Source organism: Haliotis rubra, unplaced genomic scaffold, assembly GCF_003918875.1.
Source record: "Haliotis rubra isolate DU_JTF1 unplaced genomic scaffold, ASM391887v1 Scf1824, whole genome shotgun sequence".
NCBI lineage: Eukaryota > Metazoa > Mollusca > Gastropoda > Lepetellida > Haliotidae > Haliotis > Haliotis rubra.
In genome coordinates this window covers 55,902-76,248 of record NW_025765808.1, presented here as the reverse complement: position 1 = coordinate 76,248, position 20,347 = coordinate 55,902, and positions in this window count along the sequence as shown.

The following is a 20,347-nucleotide window of genomic DNA, read 5'->3' as shown; positions in this document are numbered from 1 at the left end:
CATCAGATACGTGAACTCGTCACCTGTAACTGAAGGGATTCTGTACAGCGCACTAGTTCTAAACCAATTGTTTTTAAGCACTGATGACAGCAGTATCACAAATGTGTGTGAAACTGAGCGAGATAAACTTCACTCGAACTGTAGGCCGAATTTTGCTTTTGTAGAATCAGATACGTGTAATCGCAAGTGAACATTCAGAGTTTGTGTTCCAATGCATTCTTATTTCAGTTTAATATACTTATAACGCTGTTGCAAGAGCACGCTACTTTCGCCCATTGTTTTTGGCGAGACAGATCTCAATTTGACGACGATCGCTGAAGATTTCTTAGCCGACACTGGTAAGTGAAGATCGAAATGATATACATTATTCAACAGTTATAGTTAATTTATAGCTTTGTATGAAATGTATTTAGTAAATTTGCATCTATCAACCCATGTATATCAGAAATACAAAAACTTCGACAAACTCGCTGCATTCGTTGAGTTATGTACTTAATGTATCTAATTTGGTGTTAACGTATTTGATATGATTAAACGATCAGTTTAAAGAATTGTTGTGTATTGAATCTCACAAGCAATAGATATGATGCATGTTTTAGTGATACCTACAAAATTAATATACTAGCCACATAAAGAAACTGTGCATTGTCAAAATATTATCCCAGTTGATAAGTACGATAACAATGTCAAAGGTACATATTAACTTTAATGGAGGGATCATGAGACCATAAGTCGGGAGAATTTCAATTGAAAAGTCAATCACAATGACGTCACGAGTCAACAAGCGGGACAGGGGTCAAACGACCATGTCACAAGCTCAATAACGGGTATGTCCACCATCGGCAGTGCATCGACGACGCATAGAGCCTATCAAACGTGCAAGGAAGGCTTGTGGGATGTCACGCCGGATTCTCTCAAGTTCTGTTGCAAGGTCAAGGACGTTATCTGGCGGATGAGGAAGACGGGGTAGACGTCGATCCATCTCGTCCCAAACATGCTCTATCAGGGAGAGATCCGGTGAATTTGCAGGCCAAGGCAGTAAGTCAACGTTGTGGTGTTGCAAGAAATCCATAGCAGCCCTTGCCGTATGAGGGCGGGCATTGTCCTGTTGGAATGTTAACCCAGGGCCATGACGTTGCAGAAAAGGAATTGCCACAGGTCGAAGAATCTGATCCCTGTAGCCCACACCAGTTAAGTTGCCCTGAACAATCACCAAAGGAGTTCTTTGGCGCGCTGTTAATCCACCCCAAATCATCACGGAACCACCACCAAAGCGATTCCTCTCCAAGACACAGGCCTGTGCATAACGTTCTGCCACGCGTCTATAGGCATGTTGACGTCCATCACTATGGGAAATGTTAAACCTGGACTCATGATCATCTGTAAAAACAACATTTCTCCACCAAAACAAGGGTCTGCGGACATGATTTCGGCACCACATTCGGCAAGCTTGTCGATGACGTTGTGTCAGGATAGGCCGTATGGCGGGACGTCGTGGTCTGATCCCATGATGACGTAAACGTTGTCGAACTGTGTTGGGGTGGATACGGCGAAGTCCTGGGATTGTTCGGGCAGTCATCACTGCAGTCTGAAACCTGTGGCGAAGATGGGTCACCCTTATCCATCTGTCCTGTCTTGGCGTTGTTACACGTGGACGTCCAGAACGTGGCTGATCGATGACGTCATTTGTGTTCTGGTAGCGTCTCACCAGTGCAGAAATGGTGTTCCGGTGGCAGTGGTAATGTGCAGCCACTTGTCGTTGAGACATTCCCCCACGGACCATCCCAATGGCCTCATGACGTTGTGCAGACGTAAGCCTTGGCTTGCTATGCGTTTCAATAGCCGTTTAATTTTTTGAACGATCACAAGGGCAGGGGTTGAGCTTTCCAAAGTGACAGTATTGTGTGGCATTCATCTGTTTCTCTTTCCCGGAATGCACGTGCAACAACGTATTGCACGTCTCAAGGACGAACCCACTGACGTCACGGAACGTGGCACGTGCATGCATGTTGGATACATGTCACTAATCTCTGAGTTTAAATCCTTATGTGTCTACACAGGTTTGATAAATTTAGATTTTAAATTTTTGTATGCACTGTTTCTTTATGTGCCTAGTGTATATGGACTGGTTTCTAGCTGTAACATATAGACTGATAATGTATTTAACGTATCTGATAGATCTATGTCCATCATAGAGAATAAGCATGGGACGATCAACAGCCCCTGTGACGAAGGAAATGGTGTTCTAGATAATGACGAACTATTTCGGAATTCGACCATCCAGAATCAGAAACGGTTCCCGCTGCTCCGGGTGTCGATCCTGTTATGTTTTCTTCAAGCATTCGTTTCCCCTTGAATACAAATACGGCGGTATTACGGCGCCTGAAGCACTACCGCCCCTATAACCGTAGTAGTGCTAGATCTGGGACAGGTGACAGCATATGGGGTGGCTTGACTTGACGATACCACAGACGGAGGAGTGTGATTTTCCACTATTCCCTTTTCATCAATGTTGTATATCCGATGTGGGTTATCTTTCAAGTAGTACTTGTCAAGAATCTGTCCAAGTTCTTGGAAGTAGTATCGGACCGTTTCCTCGGACGTAGCCTTCGCATGTTGTAACTCAAGTGATCTTGTTTTTTGGACTTTGAGATGAGGCCAACGCGACAAGAGATTATAAAACCATTGCATAGACAGTGGTTTGCCGTTTTGGGATTTCTTCCCCACATGAATTGCTAAGGCAGTAGCAAGGTCGGCAACTTCCGAACGTGTATACATCTAAAGCCAAAGTCGGCCATTGCTTGAATATGGACAAGATTTCTCTCCTCTTCGATTGACAACAAAGGCTCAGGACCGGACTTCAAAGATTCCATTCCAATATTCCAACTAGTACGGTCACGGAGAAAAGCAAAGGGAACCGAAACGTTTTAGCAGCTTTACTAACAGACATTCCACCAATAACGGCTTCATACGCATTTTCCAAGGCCGATGATTTTATTACCTCCCTTGGTTGGCTTTTTATCCAATCAGGTGTCTACGCTGGGAAGTTGAGCGTACCAATCACAACTAACTTGTGATTGATTAAACTTGGTGATTAAACTTGGCAATATAATAATATATTTTTGCAGGGGTACTCAGAAAGAGGTAGAAGGAGTTCTTGCATATATTTTTTTAAGCTTTCAGACGTGTCAGTCCTCCTGAGAGGGTACGTAAGTCCCAATACATTCATAGTAAATTTAAACCTACTTCTATTTTAATTGTACTATATATGTTATTTTAATGTATGGCTAGATTGATCTCAATTCCTAACGGCTGAAGGGATGGTGTAAATCCAGCTGGGGTCCATGCAGGAAGCAAGAGTACTGTAAGTCCCCATGGTCCCTAGCATGGTGATCTTACTTCAGTTGTTGGCAATTTATATTGTATTGTTATCTATAGTTAAAATGTTTTAGTGTTAATTACTAGTTTTAAATTGGGCTCTGTGATACACTAGTTGTTTTACTGTCCTTTGCTGACAGTTTTTTTATAATGTACCTTTTTTATAATGTACCTTTATTTATTGTAAAATTAGAACTTGTTTGTAGTCACGATATGGCTGAAATATTGTCGATGTGACTTAAAATCTTAACTCACTCACTCAGACATGTCAATTTGTCTGTATGTTTTCCCCCCAAAATCTGAGTCGCACTGCGAACAAACTTTCGCGTCGATACAATATGAAAACAGGCTATAGATCGCCAACTGAAGGTAGATCACCATACTAGGGACCATGGGGAATTACTGTACCTTTGCTACCTGCATGGTCCCTAGTTGGATTTACACCATCCCTTCAGCCGCTGGCGATTGCAGGAAAAACTGAGCCGAAATTAAAATAACATTGTTTAAAAAACTGTTAAGTTTAAACATATTTTCTGCTTGTGCAGAGCGAAGAAAGGGTGGAGTTGACCTGCTTGATTCCCTTATGCAGAGCTGTAAGGGAATCAAGCAGATCAACCCCACCAATAAAAGCGTTGGATGGATCACAACTGGGGGCTTGATCATCTTTTGTACGAGGGAGAAATTCGCTTTTATAGAACTCCTCTGTATCCTTGTCATCAGCCGTTATTGTGCTAATAACATTCCTCGATGTCCTTCTTGGTCGTGAGTTCACTCTGAAATTAAAACATGAAAATAATTATTTGAAAATTCATGTCGATCTACGTTGCCTATTTATCATTTTACAATGGTAATCAGATCCGTTTTTATGGCCAGATGTAAAGAAAATTACTTTTTGGTATCCCAATATTATAAACCTATTAACGTTGTTTCACGATTTTAAACAGAAAATATTATTGTTTTAGATTTGATTATTAAATAAAATATATTGTATTTATAGCATCAAAAATGGAGATTTGAAAGACATCCTAAGAAAACAATATTAGAGTGATCTCCCCTTACAATTCACGTCGTACCCGTTGTATTATATATGATACACATCATTGCCACACATGTTATTATTAAAGTAGAGTGGTTTATGTGTAAATAACATAATATACTGATTCATGGCAATCCCTGAACACGCAAAACACTAAAACTACAAAAAAAACTCCTCTCACCTGCATCAGCTTGTGGAGGCCGTGGTGTTGGATGACCTTTCTAGACTAAGCATGCACAGCTAATATTTGTACGAAACTACCAAATGACTTGCCAAAAGGCATGGGTCAAGGCCCTGTAAGGGAGATAACTCTAATACCTCCATGGGGCTCACTAGATACTAGGAAGTAAAATGTATTATATATGAAACATGGTAGTGAGGCTGCTTAGCTAAATAATTGTGCAAAATGTGATAAAATCACCAAACTTAGCACAAATATTCACTATTATGTAGTGATCATTTTAAGATAAGGAGGCATTAGAAATAATCATTCTTCTGCGCATGCGCAACATTTCAAGAATAAATGACAAATGTCACTGAAACTAACAATAATTTTTATTTCAAACATTTTCTTATGTGTTTATGAAAAGTTTTTGACTTACAATCCCATCAATGCTGACCCTTTATAACATATGCCTTAACGTGGCACAAACACAATAATGAATACTTCAGATAGGCTTTTTTTGCAGGGACAGCGAGTTTTGCAGTCTTTCTTGTATTTGCATGAAACCAATTTACGGGCATGGTTTGCTGCTTCCGGAAGTTTTGTCTCAAAGGGTTTGTGGAGTCCTTCGTCATTCCTGATCTAACCCCAGTCAGTTGGAAATGGAAATTCTGGCTGTACTATAAGAGTCTGCCCCCATATATGTCCTCCTTGCTAGGCGGCAATACACAGACCAACTTTCAGACATGTAGAAACTGATTTGGATTGAAATTGAATATGATTAGACAGTGACTTAGCAGCACCTCTTCTCTTGTGTAACCTTAACAGTCATTATGTACGACAACGTTAAAAAGCTGGAGTGTAAGGCCACACTGGTCTTTGGACTTGGGAAACACCGAATGGATAGGTGAAGTACGGCTGAGGGACTTGAGGCTGTCTTGGTTTTTCTGTGAAGGCATTGTGAATGTCATCTCTAAAGTAGGGACTTTGGCGTAATGGAATCATCGGTTCCTGAGAATGCACTGCAGCCGGTGACTTGAATGTGTGCTTGTCACATTGCTGATCAGCACTGGACACTCCACTATAAGTCTGCTAAGAAGTTTGTCACCACCACGTGATAAATGATTTCCGTCACGCACAAGCACATCACGAGGCTGTTTAAAGACGTCAGTGTATGTAACCTGTTCAGCACAGCCGATTTCTTCAATAACCTGGTTGAGTTGTCTTGTGTTTCTGCTTTACCACGAAGTCTGGCGAGGCAGTACAGAGCACACGAGCACATGCGAATTGGTGATAGCCTTCGTGGCGTTTAGAAGTGAGTCAGATTCCTCAATAATTTCTTCTACGGGCCGCTCCGTATCTCCAATAACAAAGACTGTTTTATTCGGTGAAGGGTTTTGCTTTGATGGAAGAGGCACTCTATCAGGATTCCCCTATTGTTGCTCCCTTTTTTGTGTCAACAACACACTTATGGCAAATATGTGATGTGAGATGGTTTTTTTCAGCTTGAAACTACCAATAGTCATTGTTTCGGCGGTCTCAATTCCCCTAGAAGGAGGCTTCAGGTGACTTTTGTCGGAGCGAACGTACAGCATCCGCATACTTCTCGTGATCTTGAAGTGTAAAGCTGCGTTGGGAACTCGCTTTCTTTTTGAAAACAGTGCTTATTATTTGGCCTACTCTTCTGCAATGGGGACCGCCTCCGTGGTGTAGTGTATAGAGCGTCCGCCCGGAGAGCAGAAGGTCGCGGGTTCGATCCTCGACCGCGTCAAACCAAAAGACGTAAAAATTTGGTACTTGTTGGTCCCTGCATGGTGCTCGGCATTAATGGGTACAACGAGGACTGGTCCGCTCGGAGTCAGTATAATGTGTCTGAGTTGGGTATTCATGCTTCACTGCGGATTGGTATCTCAGTGGGCTAGCACTATAAAACCAGCTTCAGTCTGGGGTAGTACAAGCAGCCGCACATACACATACACACTCATGCATGTCGTCATATGAGCGAAATATTCTCAAGCACGACGTAAAACCCAATTTCACCTCACCTCACCTCCTGCAATGGGGTCGATTGTACAGGAGAGGGACCAGCCCGTGTCGCCGCTGAGGGTTGACGTTTTGAGACCGAACTGGTGGATGATAACATTGGCAAAGGTAATCGGTGCTTGAAGGCACTTAACAGAATCGGTTTGAGTTTAAATGGACATACATCTTTTTAGGAATATTTCTCACTTGGTTTTTAAATTTCTCAAAGCAGTCAGCTAATTCAGTGGTTAAGGTAGAAATCCTAAGCATACGATTCTTGATAACGTTTTCCTTTAGTGCAGTCTCCATATTACTCAGTTTTCCATTTATGATTTCAGAAGTTGACAGGCTTAGCTTAACTGACGGATGAGTGGTCCTCTGATTCGGTACACTGGCCGCAAGCATAAGGCAATGTAGAGTTATCCTCTTTCATGTATTGAACAATTCCATTCACATTATCAAAGAAAGAGAAATGTTTATCAAGGAGCGATTTCAAAACGGGCAGATCCGAATTTTCAAAAGTCATCAGTTGGGGGCCGTTTACCAGCAACTCGTTGTCCTGAAAGGGTTTTATAGTGAGTGAGTTAAGATTTAACGTCACATCGGCAATATTTCAGCCATATCGTGACGAGAACATATTTGAAATTGAAATGGAACGTGTATATTATATAAATATGTCGTCAAAGGACAGTGAAATAACTACAATATCACAATTAGAATTAAAAATAGCGTGGAAAGTTAAAACTAATAGCACTGTTTGGACAATACAATATAAGATCACCAGCAACTGAAGGTTGATCACTATACTAAGAAGCATGGGGACTTACAGTACTTTTGCTACCTGCATGGACCCTAGATGGATTTACATCATCGAAAGGGTTTTATAGTGAATGCAGGTGGGGAGGAGCTCCTTGCACTTATCCTGGTCATTTCAGATTCAACAAGCATTGTCACTAAGGTGACATAATCCCCCGCCGCAAATTATCAAATCAAACTTATAAAGTAATGAAAGTTTAAGTTAAATGTCAACAAAAACATGACCAGTCAACCTCTCTTGATATCTTGCTCTTTAGGTGTTCAAACACACACATCTTTTTAAGACTGACTTTGACCTTGACATGAATGTCATAGTGTATGAAATATGCAAAAGTAGTACTAAAGAAATTGCTTATTGAAAAACATTTAAGGGAAGTCTTGAAAGTCTGAAGAAAATCCAGTGAACCGTTCTTGAAATATCTTGCTGACAATTCAGGTTAACATGCTGAAATCTTCAAAGTGGCGCTGTGATCTTGAAAATTAAGTGACGGTCATTAAAATCGACTGGGCCCTGCGCCTTCCCCGGATGGAGCTTGGTTTCAAATATGAAGACAATCCAGTGAACGGTTCTTGAGATAGCCTAACATGCAGGTTTACATGCTGAAATCTTCAAAGTGTCGCCATGACCTTGAAAATTATGTGAAGGTCACCAAAATCGACTGGGCCCTGCGCCTTCCCCAGATAAAGCTTTGTATTGAATATGAAGTAAATCCGGTTCTTGAGATAGCTTAACATGCAGGTAAAACGTGAAAGTGACCTTGAAATGAAGGTCAAGGTCACCAAACCTGACTTGGACCTTTCTTATACTGTGATGAACCTAGGTACCAAATATGAAAAGAATCTAGAGAACGGTTCTTAAGATATTCCAATTCGTACGTACGTACAGACGGACGGACGGACGGAGCCTAATACTGTATCCCCCCGCTTCGCGCTAAACGCGCGGCGGGGGATAATAAGGCCATTTTTATCTTGCTTTGAATGCGAGGGGAGGATATTTCTGTTACTGGCATCATTATAAAATGAACGAATTGTGTTTTTTGATAACTTCCAGTTGAAAAGGGAAGCATTAAGTTATTTCCTTTTTTGATTTCGCAAATGACATTATGTCTGCCATCAGCATCTTTCTATTTGGAAAGTAAATCTTGTAAATCTTGAAGAGAATATATGGATTTGATAGTTTGCATCATTTGACTGTTAGACGTCAACAACAATGGCGTCCCTATGACGTAACCATGTGTTGTCATGACGTTGGGCGACAGTTGACTGTGAAATTCCCAGTGAAAGTCAGACCAAAGTATTTTCACATTACAAAGTGTTTTACGGGTAATTTTACATCTGAAAAAGTTAACGATTCGTGCCACAGTACTTGCATAAAGACATTTTAACGATGATTTCACATACCTAACACTGTGCACCGAGAACTTCCACTTTTGTCAAATATATCTCAGACCATATCGTAAGATTGACGAGAACATGTCAAGCGCATACAGGTTGGTGGTAGTCATATTACAGGTGTGTTCAGGCAAGCAAAGGTGGGTGTAGGCGAGTGTAAATGGGTGTGGGCGAATATAGGTGGGTGTATGTAAGTGTAGGTGGTGAAGGTCGGTGTATGATAAAACTTCAACGCCGACTCGGAAACAACAACCAGTATAAAAGCAGTGACCTGCGTAACGTGGCCGCGTTTTCTCTTATCAGTTGCCGTAAGAACATGTCAGGTCAGGATATAGAACCAAACACAAATGTACGCACATTTCCTGTATATTGCTGTATCCTTATCTACAGTAAAGGTTATCTCAATTCCTCATTCACTCAGGACAGATTATTTCCCAAGAGTCCCAAATACGTTTGTAGCGCGTCTACTATTGGTTGCTATCTGCGGTAGCTTCGAAAGCCAATATAGAGTCTTTATGATATTCTGTATGATATGGAGATTATTTGCTATTTAGGATAATTCTTTTGTTCCACTTAGAACAAAACAGGAGTTTACAAACCGGCACAAACAACATCATACAGCTGTAATTGTGCTGAAACAAATATATACTCATGGTATTGTCACACTTGTACTATTGACTGTGCTTTTAGCAGAGATTTCTTTTGGATGGGAAACGGTTTTGTCGCATCTATTTAAACAGAACCACAACTGCGAAAATGGCCTCTTACAGGACTATAAGTGAGGTCATTATCGCTGATGTGGTTCTGTCTCTGCTAAAAGCGCAGTCTATTGTGCAAGTGTGACAATATCATGAGTATATAATTGTTACCAACAGGTGAAGTACGATAAGCTTGTTGACTCGTTTAATAATAATGATTCAAGAGATTTCTGGAAGCAGATAGGTAAAATCGGAGTTGCCAGTGATAGATCTCACCGAGTGTCAATGGAGGTTAAAGATGAAGAGGGAAATCGTGTAGTTGAAACAAAAGCTGTTCTCGACAGATGGAAAAGTGACTTTGAACATATATACTCTGTGCAGAATAATGACACGTATGATGATCTTCACCTTCGTGATGTTATGAACAAGCTGAGTGACAACACTGTTCAGCCTGTCAGACAGGTATCATGTGATTCCCTAAACACACCTATTACACACAGAGAAGTAGAAGATGCGATCATACGCCTTAAACTGAGAAAAGCTTCTGGTATTGACAACCTACCAGCCGAGAGTATGAAGAACCCAATCTGTGTTGACATGTTGCACAAAATAATATCTTATTGTTTTAAGAGTGGTGAAGTCCCAGATGCTTGGCAGCAGAACATCATTAACCCTATTTTAAAGCCAGACTCGGATCCTTATAACCCGTCAACATATAGAGGCATCTCACTCATGGCAATCCCGTGTAAAGTATACTGTGATATAATTAACACAAGGCTGAGTATCTGGTGTGAAAATAATGAAGTACTATCTGAAGAACAAAATGGTTTCAGACAGAAGAGGAGCTGCTTGGAACATATATATAGTTTGACAAGTATTATTAGAAACAGAAGAAACGCTAAACAGTCGACTTTTTGCTGTTTTATTGATATGAAAAAGGCTTTTGATAATGTCAACCCTGACTGCTTGTGGTTTAAACTCCAACGATATTGTATCACCGGTAAACTCCTGGACGCAGTGAAGACCTTGTACAGAGATGTAAAATACACGGTTCGAGTGAACGGTCATCTATCTCCCTGGTTTAATGCACCCCGAGGGGTAAAGCAAGGATGTTTGATCTCACCGTTGCTTTTCTCACTCTACATCAACGATCTTGTTGACTCCTTACGTGAGCTGAATTGTGGCATTGATATCAATGAAAGAAATATCAGTATACTGTTGTATGCAGATGATGTTGTTCTGATTGCCCCCAGCGAGAAGAAGCTTCAATGTTTACTAGATCACGTAAACATCTGGTGTCATAAATGGAGACTAAGCGTTAATCCAAAGAAGACTAAGGTTTTACACTTCAGATCGAGGTCTACTCTGCGTTCACAACAACAGTTTGCCATTGGGGACATGAATGTTGAATACAGTGTCAATTATAAATATCTTGGACTCTGGTTAAATGAATTTTGAGATTTCACAGTTGCGATAAATGAGCTGGGAAAATCCGCTAGCCGCGCCCTTGGGGCTCTATGTTCTTAATATTATGACGCTGGTGGTTTCACCTACGAAATATTTACAAGTTTGTATGAGTCCCTTGTGCAACCAATAACTCTCTATGGTTGCGCCATCTGGGGTATGTATGAACAGAAGCGTATAAATACAATTCAAAACAGAGCCTGCAAATTCTTTCGTGGACTGAGTCGGAACTCCTCTAATATTGCTGCAAGGGGTGATATGGGGTGGACCGCCAGTGTAACCAAACAGAGATTAGAAATTTACAGATTCTTGGGACGCCTGAAGAGTATGCCCCGTCATAGACTACCGAGTTGTATCCATGATTGGTCTCTCCACAGAAGTCATTCCTGGGAAAAAAATGTTTTTAAATTATCTAAAAAACTCAATGTTTATGAGCAAATTAGCAAATCTACAGTAGACATGCCACAACTTCGACGAGAGCTTCATATCATTGACGAATACAATTGGTTTTGTGAACTATGGAATGACCATGGCAACCCAAACGGAAATAAACTTCGAACATACCGCCTAACCAAGAAAGATTTGAAGCCTGAAGCTTATGTATTAAGTCGGTCCATTTCACGATCTTCAAGAAAGATGTTCGCACTTCTTCGTTGTGGCAGCCTGCAATTAAACATTGAAAAACTCAGGTACAGTCGACCCGCAATACCTCTCAACGCTAGGGTGTGTCCCTTCTGTTCGGATAGAATAGAAAATGAAATCCATTTTCTTGTAGACTGTGATATGTACAACGACCTACGATACGACCTGTTTCAAACTATGAAACAATCTGATGTATATCCATCCTTTAATAACTCCTCCTCAGTTACTAAATTTACACATCTATTAAACACAACTGGCATAGTCCATCTCCTCTGTGATACTGTTATAAACATGTATAAACGACGTCAATCTTTATCTTAAATATTATACACTACTTGTATCTTAAGTTTTAAATGTATTAATATCCTACTCTTTCATTCATTAACACTAGATGAATGCAACACATGGTGTATGAATGTTAGGCATTGTAACAGCAGTACGAATGTACGTAACTATATTGTACTTCATTGTATTGTTTGTATTGTGTTAATGATATTGTGTGTAGGGTATCTGTATTCTGCATACTAGTATATGTTAGTATTGAATGTATGATTATAATACATATATATTTATGTGTGTGTATGTCTGTGTATATGTGTGTATGTATGTTTGTGTGTGCGTGCGTGCGTATATTGGGTGTGTGTATGTATGTGTGTATGTATGTATGCGTGTATTATGTGCGGTTGTATGCTGTTTTGTATATGTGATTATATGTTTGTTTGCTGTATATATGTTATGTATGTATGCATACCTGTACGTGTTAACTTATAGTCTCCCATAACCCAACGGGTGGTTTCTGTACTATTAACTTTTGTACAAAACGCATGACAATGTACAGAAAGTGAGATTCAAATAAACATTATCTCTCTCTCTCTCTCTATAATTGTTTCAGCAGAATTACAGCTGTATGATGCTGTTTGTAAACAAATTGAGTCTGAACCAGACAATCCAGTGACTGTCACCATGTGATACGATGACAGAACATGTGTTTATGAATCATTATGAGATAGAGATGATACCTGGTTTTCGCAAAAAGGTGAGCTTATCCAGACCCACTGGTGGTAACCTTTTAAGTCACGATATGACTGAAATATTGCCGATGTGACTATAAATCTTAACTCACCCACTCACTGAAATAATTCGGGAACGTATGGTTTAAGTACAAATAGGGAATTGCATGGGACTTTTGGAAAGGTTTATTGAGGCCTTGGATGTTGTAACCTTGATCGAACAACGTCAGAGCAACAGTGGTCAGGTAGCATGCCATCATCGGCCCGACGTCGGCAAACTTCATCGTGCCGATGAAGTTTTGCTCATCGTATAGACGTCGGCCCAACGTTGGCAAACTTCAGTGGTCCTGTATCGGCCCTACATCGGCTCAGCGTCGGCATACTTTATTGTTATGCATCGGCCCAACGTCGTCACTTTATAGGCACTGCAATATTAAACTAACGGGCAAAAGAAACGATAGCAAGTCGAAATCACTGATATTACAAAACGACAAACCACCATTGTGTAAAAGGAAAGTGAATTTTGATAACAGGCGTATGGGTAACATGCATGTGCATACACATGCCCATACACCTGTTATTAAAATTCACTTTCCTTTAACACTATGGTGATTTGTCGTTTTGTAATATCAGTGATTTCGACTTCGTATCGTTTTCTTTTGCCCGTTAGTTTAGTTGCTCACTTCACTTCTCCACGGTGAATACATATTTGATAGCATGTACCACTATTTATAAATGAATATTATTTTATATGTGTATCAAAATATATATATATAGATGTTAAGAGACATCCCCTAAACATATCATATTTTTAAAACGATTTATTCATATGAATTTGTATGGTTCCAGAAACAGTGTGTTCTATGAACGTTTGGTTATAAAATTCAGTAACCACCAAAAAGGCTTCTGAAAACGTTTTATCCATGTGAATGTTTATGGTTCAGGAAACGTTGTAATAACATTTTCTGTCAAGATATGGTTTTAACTTTTCAGTAAGACACTAACCGTTAACAATAAGGTTACATGTCTATATTGGAAATAGACATTGTTACTCTTAACAAGGAACATAAAAAAAAGAATGCCAGACATGTAATCAACACTTTTATATTTTTCAGAAAACGCGTACACTTTTCGAGATTATTTCAGAATCTTCTTCTTTGGTTTCGACTTTATCCATTTTTCTGAAATAAAGAAAACAAATGTATAGTAGGTGTATTAGGTCAAATCAAGAGACAATAATCAGTTAATGAAGTCTTCCAGCACCTATGTATATGCACGTGTTTGATGGACACCAGCACACAATGGAAAATAATGGAAATCCTTGAATGCCTAATTTGGTAATAGTATCAAATCACACTGCATAGCAACCGCTACCCCATCACTCTTGTTGGTCAGAGGCTGAGTGCAGGTACAAATCCAATTTTTGCAATAAAAAGCCAAAACGCCATCAACAAGTATATAGACAATGATATTTAACAGATGCACTTACTTTTACTGATTCACAGCTCTTGGATTATTTGATGTAATCCTCAATAAATCCATCACTTCTGTTTGTATCTGCCGGAATTCTTGTCTTTCATTTTCGCCCTTGCTGCAACGAAAATAACAATGTTCCACATTATGACAAGTTACAAATTCTCGATTCCCCAAGCATATATAAAACTAGTTAGTCCGATGCTGATATATATTGTGTAATAATTATTGCCAAAAGTTTTGGGGGGTCAACGTGTGTAGATTTAACACCAACGTGTATAAAGTTGGATTGGAAATAACTGCCCATTTACAACAAACATGGATTACTGGACAACCGCTTCTATACATTCTAACCTGAAATACAAATTTCAATTGATATATTAAATAGCTATTGTATCTAGGGACATGATTCACGTCTTACACGCGGAACAACTACTGTTGCAGTATGGTTTCGTTGCGAGCATTGCAACCAGATTCGTTCAGTTTTCGATCACTATATCTTTTTTTTCTCATTGGCAAAATGTTTCGGTGAACCAAGTAAACCATAAGAAATTTATTTGGTCTACATTTCCTGAACAACGACTAAGTAAATTTGAATAATTAATACTGTATCATGAAAAAAACATGGTGATCGAAAACCGAATGAACATTGCCGAGGACCAGTCATCGCCAACTCCCCGATATAGCGCGGGAAACATGTTTATTTCTGGCTCTCGTTTAGAAGAGAAATATACATATCCGAAAATGATAAATTGATTCGTTTGGGGAAAATTGAAGAATACACAATGTAAACACTTTACTTTGATAATATAGATCTAGCCTTATACTGAAAGCAAAACCACAACAACCATGCGGATGATGAACATTTAGTTTAGTCAGTGTTACGGTAATTTACCAAGTATGCTTCGGTCATTTCTGACTAAACATTCATTTTAAATAACATACTTAGACTATGACAGTAACTAATAGCCCACAGTCAGGTGGACCAGAAAGTATTTGAATACTTTTGATTACCCATTTTCGTGTTATAAGTTCGATGCAACCTTTCCCACCGGCTGAAGTGAGCGAACTTTTGAAAGCTTAAAAATTTGATAGCAAGTTGTAATGTTAAATTATAAAATATATATTTCAAAATTAACAGGGAACAGAATTATTGACGATAAGTGTTACTGGGCCAGTGGCTTTTGAGCTGTGCATACGCTTACTAGATCGAAAACCGAACGTAATAGACCGCCTCCGTGGTGTAGTGGTTAGAGCGTCCGCCCGGAGAGTGGAAGGTCGCGGGTTCGATCCACCGACCGCGTCATACCAAAAGACGTTAAAATATGGTATACTCGGACCTCGTTGTATCGCGGCATTCATGGTATCGCGGCAAACGGTATTTCCGGTTTTCCGCTCGAGACACGCCTCCTAGCGGTGATTTGCACATGTAAATCGACGGCCAGACGTCAGTCACTTGTTTACTTTTTGGAAACCAGCAGGATGTATCGAATCTTCGTAAGTATTACCCAGCAGAAATATTAACATTAAACTCTGGAATCTTTTGGAATCTGTCTGACACCCATCCATGAAATACCTGCTATAATATTTACGTGTAGTATGTGACTCTTCCGACTCGATCTGAACTAGGTCGTCTGCATATCATTGTTGCCATATAAGGTAGCGGAAATGACGTCATGAGCTATATTTATCTACTGGTGAATACCAAAAGTTGTAATCAAAATAAGGACACAAAACGGAAAATTATCCCTGTTCACTGAAAACGAGTTTGCACACCCTGACAAATTTAGAAAGGATTTTATTAAACTGTTGTACACATAATTATTTATTCATATGAACATTATTTCAAATGATATTTTGCATTGAAATAGGGTTGAAATCATGCCTAAAATAAAAAATTTAACAATATTTATATAAACAAATATTAAGATAACATGATGGAAATGATATATGTTTTATGATAATAACTTTTCTGAAATATTTTTCTTTTTTTGTTCAATATTTTAACAGCGAAAAATTATATATATTATATGAATTATAATTTAAAAAAAATATATTTTTGCAGGATTTTAGCAAAACTAAAAGAATTTTTCTGCCAAGGTAAGAAGACAATATGATCCCAGTAATTTGCAACATGCATTTGCTGCCACCCAGAGTGGGATGTCTGTTTATCGTGCTGCACGCCAGTATGGAGTTCCAGAATCAACTCTCCGGGACAGGACCAGGGGGAATGTTCCAGTTTGTGCGAAGCCGGGTGGAGATACCCTACTCTCACAGGAAGGAAAAACTGTTAGTAGACCATGTTAAGTACATGTCTTCCATTGGTTATGGGTATACAAAACTTAACCTCCAATACCTAGCTGCACACTTTGCTTCAAGTCAAGGAAAAAAAGCACAAAGTGACAAACCTTTAATTGACAATTAGTTTTATGGTTTCTTGGGACGCTGGCCTGACTTGCAATTGGCAAACCCCCCAAAACTCTCAATGTTGCGTGCTCAATATGCCTCTAAGGAAGTCCTCTCTGCGTACTTCAGAGAGCTGGCCACCCTCATGACGCTTCATGGTTTACATGACAAGCCTGAACGTGTCTCTAACTTGGATGAAACAGGTGTGACAACTGAGCACGAACCACCCAAGATCGTATGTGATGCTACATGTCAACCACAGGCTGTAACGTCACCAAGGTCCTCGACAGTAACACAAGAAAAAAAATGGTGATTTCCAAAAATTTCCAATTTGGAAAGATGATATTTCCAAAAATTTCCAAAATTGGAAAGATGATATTTCCAAGGCTTAGAAATCTTTGGAAATTTAGGAAGGATTTTACCACTACTTCTTTCAGTTTCTCCTTTTCCCAAGGATCCCCGTGAGTGTATAGACTGTGTATTCGTCCTCCTAGGAGTGTATTCGTCCTCCTATGCGATCAACTATAACCAGGGAGACTATAAGACGTTGTAGATTATTCCTGGTATAACTTCTCTCGTCTGCATCCTTGTTGTTCTAGGTGTCTAAAATTGGCATTAACTGTCATATTTGCCCTGATATGGCTAGCATTTTCCAAAATACAGTTTTAAGTGTATGGTTTACTTATTATCCACAAAAAGCGCAAATAGTTTTGACCTGTCACGGTTTGCATAAACACAAATTACATAGACCTACGTTACATCATTGATTAAATAAAAGTTTACCAGACCCACTGACTGACTGGCCATGGTTTATTACATGTCATAAAAGTGAACCCTTGCCAGGGAATAATAGGCTTATTGTAGTAGAATACATTCTTTAATGGTACCCTCTAATTAACACCTGACACAAGGGATGGACCGTTTAGGTGGTTTATCATTGCGAAATCAACAGTCAACAGACCATGAAATGTTGTTTTAAGACTGTGAGCGAATAGAGAGCAACCCGTTTGGGTTTGTGGTCAGAGACGGTGTTATGCAGTTGGTGTATTCACGAAATATCATGAACTTAATAATAGATAATTGGTTATATTGTCCACACACAGGCGGACTGGCGCAAAAAGAACCCAAATGAATCCCTTCTTAAAAACTTCATAGTGTAACTAATTAATTTGGTCATATACAATAAAAGGTGACTAAATGTTTAATTTTAGATAACGTTAAATAATTTCTAGAGAAACCACTACACAAGTTCATATCACAGATGATTCCAGAGACAAATAGTTTATGAGATTCTAGTTTATGAAAAGCATTAAATTCCAAACAAGCCAATCTGTTCTCTAATGCTCGGGAATTATTACCACTTACATACCATAGTTTGAGATGTCGACTCAGGAAGCCGACCTTTCGATTCTTATAACGCTCAGGACATTGACAAGGGGTACGCTTGGTTAATGGCTAATCTCATGTGACGTGTTATTACAAGCTGGTGGTTGATGGAAGTGAACACATCGCACACTGAAGCCGACCGTGTAAAAAACATGATCAAAACAATCATATGGTAAACACATTTAACAAGGCACTGATCCAGAGCAATTTCCGCGCACTGGTTGTTGCTTTTGTTATTGCTTTTCTCCCCTGAGTACCCGGATGATATCCCAGTACTTTCGATTGGTTCGTGACCTTTGCTGCGCAACCCGCATGCGCAATTGATCGTATAGGTGTAAATTGATCAACAAAAATAAAATCTTTTTTACTCGATAATATTTCCATCATTTTGAAAATGAAATGAAAACACTTTGAAGTTTAATCATCTGCCAGTGGTAAAATATGTCAGGACTGAAAAAACCGAAGTCAATGTATGTCTATATATTTTGTCTTATAATCCTAATTATTATATTGCCATATTTGGCATGCATTTTGAAACTTAATAAAAAAGCATACGATTATACTTATAGCGTATTTATAACATGACTGTAATATCTAGACATTTTATAGAATGCCAACAAGAATCATATTTCACACACACCCTAGGTATGACCTAGTGTATGTTGTCTGTCTCATTACAGCGAAAACAACTGATTCTGTTGAATGCTACCACAAATGAATAAAAACAAAATGCAAATATTAGAAATAAAACCGACTAAAGTCTGCAACGATGTCAGGTTATTACCTTGTTCGAGGAATGTATCCATCAATATCCACATAGGTTAAGTCCCGATTTTGACAGCCTCAAATTTGGATATAGGAGCCAATAGAGCTTTGGTCTGGATGTGTATGCTGTTTGTCCCCTCTTCTGACAACAGTCCCATCTGCTGTTGTAGTGACTGGGGCTGTTTTCAGGCACTGATATCTCCATATAATGGTACCATTCCTGCTGGCAGTTCGTCTCGTATTAGTTTGTATTAGTGTTGAAGAATTTTACTTGTTCTGTACTTCTCTCAGGTGATTGCATTAACATAACTACCCTTAATTGGTGCAGCTAGTTATCCCAGGTTTGAGAGCGAAACTTCGCGAATCAGTGACCAAGACGCTGTCAAAAATGGGACACTACCTCCACATAAAGGAACAATATGCCATTGATCTGCAGCTGACAAAGAATCCCGTTCCATGCCAAGTGTCTTTTAACAGTCTAATACCCGAAAAAGGGATACATCGATTCAGTTTTCACATTGGTGTATAATCTCATTGGTCAACTAATTGCATGATGTCCGCCATTCTTTAAAAAGGTAATCTAATTAGCCAATAATGAGCATTAAATCCACTTGTGTTTTTCTTGGCTTGGTCATCTCCTCCCCCACACTCCCCACCCGTACCATTGTCTTGCTAATTAACATGATCTGGTGATCCTCTTACGCCTTAAATAAACAACTTGCCCGACTGGCAAAAGAGGAACACCCCCATCAACTTACTGGCGGTTAATATATTGAAGGAAAGATGTTGTTTTTACACAGGTACAGGGTACAGGACAGGGTGTAATCAGTATAGATTAGTAAATCTACATACATAAACATTACCTTTTGACAAATCCACTGTGCAAGAAAAAAGTAATTAATCAATCAGCGTGTTATCGGTTAATCCTTTGATCAATGTTTGTTTTGTATCTCAGCTGATAATTCGTCTTGCTGCAGTTCCATGAGCATATTACATAACATGTAATACATTTGTCACATCAGACCATCAATTCATAATGCTGAGTACATGTATTTACTCCAGACACAAGAAATGCGAAATGGGAACCTTTGGCGGGTAACCTGAGTGGTATTACCATCATACCTGTTATAAATGCATTAATTGACCATCAAGTGAATGATGACAAATAACATGTGTAGGTTTATACCACCAAACACTCAGCTAGTTACAGCAAAGGGGGATAGTAATCGCTGAATTGCATGCAATGTTAATTGCCTGAAAAAGTTATGGGCCGACACTGTTTGGAGGATACGAACGGAACTTCATTGTTGCGTAAGAAATACATATAAGCATTGGATGTGTACTGAAGTTAAAATTGTATATACCTAAGTACATTTCCATTTGTCATAAATATAATATGTAATAGACATCATATGTTTACATGGCATGATTAAATATCGAGGTACAAAAACACAGAAATAAGATCAAATTGAAAAATTGGATCAGTCACTATGCCATCTATGCATTAAAAAATCCGAAAAGCATATGCACTGCTGGTATACTTTATTGCAATCAGACAGGAACTACTGGGGTATTCTCAAATACATGTAACAGCATCTGATGAGCATCCACCCTTCCTAATGTCCCGCTGTTTGGGTTGAAGAAATTTTGTCAAGGTGGCCAGAAGCCCAGTCCCTGTGTCCGTCACGATCGAGGG